Below are 8,431 nucleotides of genomic sequence, written 5' to 3'. Positions count from 1 at the left end.
TCCTTACACCACATACAAAAATTAATTCAAGATGGATTAAAGAGTTAAACGTAAAACCCAGAACTAAAAAACCTGGAAGACAATCTAGGTATAAGCATTCAGAACATAGATACGGGCAAGTATTTCATGATTGAAGATACCAAAAGCAATTGCAACAAAAGCAAAAATTGACAAACTAGACCTAATGAAACTAAAGAGCTTCTGCACAGCAGAAGAAACTATCAACAGATAACCTACAGAATGAAAATATTTGAAAACTATGCATCTGACTAAGCCTTAATATCTAGAATCTATAAGGGGCTTAAATCAATAAGCAAAACCCAAACAATCCCATTAAAAAATAGGCAAAGGACATTAGCAGACACTTCTTAAAAGAAGACATACATGTTGGCTAACAAGCATATGAAAAAAAGCTCAACATCACTGATGATTAGAGAAATGCAAATTAAAACCACAATGAGATACCATCTCACACCAGTCAAAATGGCTACTATTAAAAAGTCAAAAAATAACAGATGCTGGCAAGATTGTGGTGAAAGAGGAACACTTATACACTATTGGTGGGAATGTAAATCAGTTCAACCATTGTATATGATAGTGTGACATTCCCTCCAAGACCTAAAAACAGAAATACCATTTGACCCAGCAGTCCCATTACTGGGTATATACCTGAAGGAATAGAAATCACTCTATTATAAAGACACATCGACATGTATGTTCATTGCATCACTATTCACAGTAGCAAAGACATGAAATCAACTTAAATGCTGATGAATAATAGACTGGATAAAGAAAATATGGTACATAGACACTGTGGAATACTACACAGCCATAAAAAATTAGATCATGTCCTTTGCAGGGGCATGGATGCAGCTGAGGCCATTATTTTTAGCAAACTAATGCAGAAATAGAAAACCAAATGCTGCATGTTTTCACTTACAATTGGGAGCTAAATTATGAGAACACATGGACACATAGAGCGGAACGACATACACTGGGGCATATCAGAAGGTGGAGGTTGAAAGGAGGGAGGGGATCAGAAAAAATAAATAATGGGTGATATAATTAATATCTGGGTGATGAAATAATCTGTATAGCAAACCCCCATGACAGAAGTTTACCTGTGTAACAAGGCTGCACATGTACCTGTGAACTTAAAAGTTAAAAAGAAAATTTTGATTTCTTCTTTTATGGTCTTTATCAAAGAGTTCATACAAAAGTGAAGGTAGGCCTATTTGTAAATTTTCAAAACTGAATTGAGCTGAGTTGCCTGAATAGAGGAGGCAGACACTGAATCAACAAACACATTCTTAGTACCTGGTATGGCTTGGCTCTGTGTCCCCACAAATCTCATGTTGAATTGTTATCCCCATGTGTCACAGGAGGGACCTGGCAGGAAGTGATTGGATGATGAGAACAGATTTCCTCCATATTGTTCTCCTGATAGTGAGGGGGTTCTCATGGGATCTGACGTTTTTAAAAGTGGCAGTTTCCCCTGAGCACTCCCTCTCTCTTGCGGCCATGTAAGATGTACGTTGTTTCCCCTTCGCCTTCTACCATGATTGTAAGTTTCCTGAGGCCTCCCCAGCCATGTGGAAATGTGAGTCAATTAAACCTCTTTTGTTTATAAATTACACAGTCTCAGGTAGTTCTTTACAGCAGTGTGAAAACGGACCAATACACTACCCATGGTATATACAGCTTCAATTTTTGAAAAATGATTGGCTTCAGTATTCTTTCATATTAAGAGTCAGCAAACATTTTCTGTTAAGGACCAGGTAGTACATATCTTCAGTTTTTCAGGCATACAGTCTCTGTGATAACTACTTAATGGCCATTACAGTGTGAAAGTGGCCACTGACAAAAAGTAAATGAATAAGCTTAGCTATGTTCCAAACAAAGTTTTTTCACAAAAACACATAGTGGGCTGTAGTTTCTGACTCCTGCTTTAAATATAGAGACTCCCTTGTGAAGAAGAAAGTTTAAAGATACTTTTTTACCAAGAGGTGAAGAAGAGCAAGTAAATTTAAAAATGAAGTCAGTGACAGTCCATTAGAAACAAAGACAAAACTACTGTGAAATAAGTCCATGAGAAAATAGTTTATCATTTTTCACAAGTGATTTACATTTTATGTCTAATTATATGTGAACCTGTAGGTTAAGATACTCGATCACAAGGAATAATAATAATAAAAAAAAACTTCAAACTGGCTTATGCATTATAAATGTATTGTTTTGTGCTATACAAAACTTAAGAAATAGTTTTAATGTAGTTTCTTCAGTGCCTTATCATATTTCTCTTTCATTGTCTTGACTCTGCCTTTTTGCTAGTATTAGCTTTGTCTGCTGGCTAGCCAAGGTTAAATGGGGCTACTTGCTTTCGTAGTCACATACGGGAGAAGAATGGATATCTCTTTTTTAGCTGTTGAACAAAAGCACTGTGCTTTCTCTGTTTTATGTGGCTTTAAACCAACTAATGTGGCAAGGGAGTAGAATTACTCTGATTGACTCCTACCAATCTGGATGCATTGCTGGAGCTAGAGATGAGGTCAAGCCTACCCATCTGAAAGACTGAATGAATGTTGAAAAGCAACTCCATTACCTTCCACACTGACTACTTCATCCTGTTGCAATTTGTTGTAGCATATATGTCCAGGCAGGGAGAAGCCCATAGGTGAATCTTTATTATTAGCAAGAACCTCAACCCAGAGATCCTTAAATGTGGATACCATGTTGTAGCTTTTGCTGAAAGCCATTTAGACACTGCATGATGTTCCTGAGCTGCCTCAGGGAAGATCAGATTTCTTGCTGGGAGGGATGGTGGTCACAAAGGTCATTGGATATTTCTGTATGCTTTCTTCAGATAGTCAAACTGAACATAAAGTATACAAGAGCTGTGGAGAATAAACATGTTGTCAGGGGAATAAACAGCTAAGGGTAAGCTGATATTCAGGGTATCCTGTACTACATCAAAATATCTCAATCTGAGTCCATTCTAACAATATTCTATTTTTATGTTCCATTATGCTATGCTCATTTTTGGTTGTCATACCTTAACACAATGCATCAGAGATGAAGAATGTCCAGAGAAAATTATCATAGGCATATCAGTCACAAAATTCAGAATTAGAAGCAAATTCACATTGTTGGGTTTTATTAGTGTCAGTGATAAAATGGCATCCCAAATTTTCCAGTGTAATTCAGAGAAATGCAAGGTGAGCTAAAATATTGTGACTTTTCAATGTGGACAAATAATGAAGAAATATCATTAAAGCCTATAAAATAATAAACATAGCGTATCCATAAACATTCATTAAATTCTAATATATTAAAACGGATGCATATTTTAGCTCAAAACTAAACTATGTGTTTAGTTTTGGTGCATATCTTTTCATTTGCTTAAAAAAATTTATACCCTTAAAAAACAAGTTTATGGTATTTTAACACTGATCTGTCTATATCAAATGGTGAAGGGCAATGAAGATGTTTTCTAGACATCCTTGAACTTTGAGTTTAGCAGCACTGAGAACAGCTTTGTTCTACCTTGCACCATACCCCTATATGGTTCACATAGCAGGAATAATATTTTCTTCTTCTAAATATCTACTTTCTTCATTTGCTGTACCTGTTTGTACCTAGCCTCCAAGCCGTTCCATTTTAAAACACTTTCAGCCAAAATGTCTGATGAACTGTTAAGAGCTTAAAGTGAGCAAAGGGCATAAACAGACACCACTCAAAAGGAGACATTCATGTGGCCAAAAAACATATGAAAAAAGGCTCAACATCAGTGATCATTAGAGAAATACAAATCAAAACCATGATGAGATACCGTCTCATACCAGTCAGAATGGCAATTATTAAAAAGTCAAGAAATAACATGCTGGTGAGGTTGCAGAGAAATAGGAACACTTTCACACTGTTGGTGGGAATGTAAATTAGTTTAACCATTGTGGAAGATGATGTAGCAATTCCTCAAAGATCTAGAACCAGGAATACCATTTGACCCAGCAATCCCATTACTGAATATATACCCAAAGGAATATAAATCATTGTATTACAAAGATACATGCAGGCGTATGTTCATTGCAGCGCTATTCACAGTAGCAAAGACATGGAATCAGTCCAGATGCCCAACAATGATAGATTCGATGAAGAAGGTGTGGTGCATATACATGATAGAGTGCTATGCAGCCATAGACGGGAATGAGATCATGTCCTTTGCAGGGACATGGGTGGAGCTGGAAACCATTATCCTCAACAAACTAACTCAGGAACAGGAAAAAAAACATCACATGTTCTCACTTATAAGTGGGAGCTGAACAAGGAAAACACATTGACACAGGGAGTGGAACAACACACACTGGGGCCTGTTGGCAGGGCCGGGGGAGAGAGCATCGGGATAAATAGCTAAGGCATGTGGTGCTTAATACCTAGGTGATGAGTTGATAGGTGCAGCAAACCACCATGACACATGTTTACCTATGTAACAAACCTGCACGTCCTGTACATATAACCCAGAACTTAAAAATTAAAAAAAATGCATATAAATATAATTGAGTAGAGTACCTATACAAAGATATGACCATAGAACTGTGTAATTTAACAAATACCTTTCTTTAATACTCAAAAACTCATTTTCAGTATGTTAGTGACCACAATCATGCTGCAATTGTCAAAGTCTGGATTTTCACACAGATAGATTTGAAATTCAGCCATGTGTTTTGTTAATCACTGTTGTATAGGAACTGGAGTGTACTTTCATTCCTGGTTGCTCTTTTGTTCTTTCTGGACAATATCCAAAGCACAGTATCTTGCTCTAATAACTATTCTTCACTGAATTTCTGGTAACAGCATTTCCTTGCCTTGCTCATAGGTGCCTTGCTTAGTGCCCTGCTTATTATTAGTCCTATCTACTTCCAATCCTGGTAAAAGATGGTGATTATTCATAGCAGAGGTAAGAAAACATTATTTGTACAAAGCCAAATAGTAAATACTTTAGGGTCATAGGGCATACAGTCTCTATTGCAATTACTTAACTCTGCCATTGTAGCATGAAAGCAGCCACGGATGATATGTAAGTGAATGAGCTGGTTGTGTTTCAATAAAATGTTATTTATGAACAAAAATTTGAATTTTATATTATTTTCATTTGCCATGAAATATTCTTTAAAAATTTTCTAGGTCATTAAGAAATATCAAAAATGTTTTTAGCTCATGGATCATATACAGAAACATGAAATGGGCTGGATTTGGCCAGTAGGAGTAGTTTGTGGAACCCCTAGTTTACAGTGAGGATACTGAGAGAGAGAAAGGGCTTATGTTTTAGCTTTGCTTAATTTGCTTTACTTGCAGTGCTCTTATGTTGTGAAAGCAGCCTTGTTTTGTGTTAGTTGTTTCCTCACTTAAGGTGACAACTCTGTCCATGTGTTTAAAATGTAAGTGAGCCTCAACTTGAAAGAACTAGAGAAAGTGGTTTCTACTTTGTCTCTCATATTGCTTTTCTATAGTATATGTTTGGAAACTGTGTAAGAAAGCAGATCAAATATATTCTCCATGCATTATTTTTATGGTAAAAGCCTGCATGTAGTACCATGTGATATGTGAGTTGTTCACAAAGATTAAATCCTAAGTGTACATACACAGGACATGCACAGAAACCAGCAGAATCTGGCAAATGAATGGGTGGTATAGCAAGGAGCATATATGATAATGTAATACAGAGGATGCATTCTAATAAAATATATTGTTGCCAGAACCCTTATTATCTTTGATTACAAAAATTAATTAAGTTTCATTTTAATGGTAATAATAATGAAGGGGAAGTTAAGTAATAGGGAAGCCTTCAAGAACATAGATTCCTTCTTTGCCATGCTGTGGTAGGGTGGTCCTCCCCTTCACAGATTGCTATTAACCCAGTATGAATTGGTATAGCATTTCAGTTATTTATAGCAGAAATATGAATATTTATAGCTGAAATACATGTAAATGAATGAGCTAGCTGTGTTTCAATAAAATTTTTATGAACAAAAATTTGAATTTTATATTATTTTTGTCATGAAATCTTTAAAAAATGGCTATGTCATTAAAAATGTTAAAAATGTTTTTAGCTCATGGGTCATATACAGAAACATGGGATGGAGTCAATTTGGCCAGTAGGAGGCTTTATTTTGACAAAGCCAGTCTCTGTTCTGTTTGAACTGATACCCATAACTACATTGGACATTTAAACGTGTGTTAATCAAAACCAGTAGATTGAGTCCTGCAATGGAAGATAAGAACAAAGCTGAAGTGCCACATATCATCACTGATTGTAGAAAATATTTTTAAAATGATTAATTTCCAGAAGTGTGGATGATAAAATACAAATAAGATCAATTTTTAGAAATATTGCAGATACATATAATATCCTGTTACTAACCCTTTGAAATTCTGATAAAATACAACATCTCAAAATGACACACAAAATTCCAACTTGCCAGAAAAAAGACTGTAACTGTCAGGGGTGGGGTGTAGTACAGTCCGACCATGTAAATTAGGAATATGAGTTATCATGATTATGTAACAAAGGAGGTGAGGTCTCAGGTCTTTGTGAAGTGAGGTTTTGGATTTATAGAACCCTGAGGAGAGCAGATACCCTTGAATTTCTAACCTTTAGTAAAAGGGTGAGCAACAACAACAAAGAAATCCTACCCACAGAGAAGTGGCAAGGAATTTGGCTGTTTTCCTGAGATTTGGATGGGGAAAAGGAAAAAAAAAAAAAGCTCCTACAAAGATCTGTAACTATGGACTTACAATTTGTTTGTGTTTGTATTTCCTTTTGTATGACCCCCAAACTTATAAGGTAGCATAAAAATTGGTTCTGAGTTAGTGGCTTTCCTGAGATTCCTTACAGAAACAAAGTCAAAAGAGCTTTTGAGGAACATACAATACAGGCTACAAGGTATCATTGCAGAGAAAGTAACCCTTGACAAGACAAATTCACAATGTTCACTATTTGGGTGACAGCTACATGAACAGCCCTGACTTCACCACTATATAGTATATGCATGTAACAAAATTGCACTTGTAGCTCCTAAATCTATAAAGATAAAGAATGAGGCCAAAAGAGAAAGGAATACTATCTTCAAAGAGCTGAGCAAAATAACAATCTAGAACTTTACATTCAATGAGTATCATAAAAGAATGTCAGCAAAATAAATGTAAATGTTGCTGAACACTGAAATAATTTACTACTCATGTACCTTGGTGAAAGAACTACTAAAAATGTATGTGCTAGAAGAAAGAAAATTGAGTCCAGAGTGAAGTTAGATGCATGAAACAATGGTGAATACTGAAATTGGTAAATAGAGATAAATTTATTTACTATGTAAAACAGCGATAATGTTGATGAACCACTTACAGTTTACAAGTATGTTATGGTTTGAATTGTGTCTCCTGAAATTCATATGTTGAAGTCCTAAGCCCCAGTACCTCTGTATGTGACCTTATATTTGGAAATAGGTTTGTGGCAGATGTAATTAGTTAAGATGAGGTCATCTCATCTTGATAGGGTGGGCACCTAATCCAGTATGACTGAAGTCCTTATGAAAAGAGGAACTTTGGACTTGCAAAGAGAGGAACATAGAGGAACAGAGACATGCACACAGGGAGAATATCATGTGAAGCTTTTACATACCTGCCACAGGAACTATTAGAAACTAGGGACAGGGCCTAGATACAGATCCTTCCCTAAAGCCTGCAAAGAGAGCATTGGTCTGTTTTCTTGATCTTAGACTTCTAGCCTCCAAAACTGTGAGACAATACATTTCTGTTGTTTAAGCCACTCAGTTTGTGGTGCATTGTTACAGCAGCCCTAGCAAACTAATATAAAGTACAAAATAGTTTAAGACACTTGAAAACTGTAATAGGCAAGTATAATCAGAGTTAAATTTTTTCTAAGGCTCTTTTATTATAGTCTAGGAGGAAGAGTAGAGATGTTGATCAACTTTAGACTTTAAGTGAAGTATGCATGTTAAAAATTTAGGAGTAATCAACAAAATCATTTAAATAGAATGTTTACATCCAAATCAGTAGAAAAGGCCAAAAGGAAATTGTAAAAAAAAAAAAAAAAAAAAAAAAAAAAAGAAGGAGGAAAAAAAAAAAAAAAAAGAATGATAAGACATACAATGGTAGAAATAAATTCAGGTATAAAATTAAGTTCAAAATGTAAAAGACTTAAATTCATATGCCAAAGGCATAGAAGCTTATATTAAAAATTTTTAACAAAATTATGAAGGTTTAGAAGGCTAGTAGAGCTGGATCATAGTCCCAACTATTGGTTGGAGGGTTGTTGAGATTTTAAATGAATAGCTGGAATTTTAACATGGGAGCACTATTCTAACCAAGGGGTGAGCAAACTATAGCCCACAGTCCAAATAGGACATGCTGCTTT

Source organism: Cebus imitator, unplaced genomic scaffold (genome assembly GCF_001604975.1).
Source record: "Cebus imitator isolate Cc_AM_T3 unplaced genomic scaffold, Cebus_imitator-1.0 Scaffold677, whole genome shotgun sequence".
NCBI lineage: Eukaryota > Metazoa > Chordata > Mammalia > Primates > Cebidae > Cebus > Cebus imitator.
Note: the sequence above shows the minus strand (reverse complement) of the source record.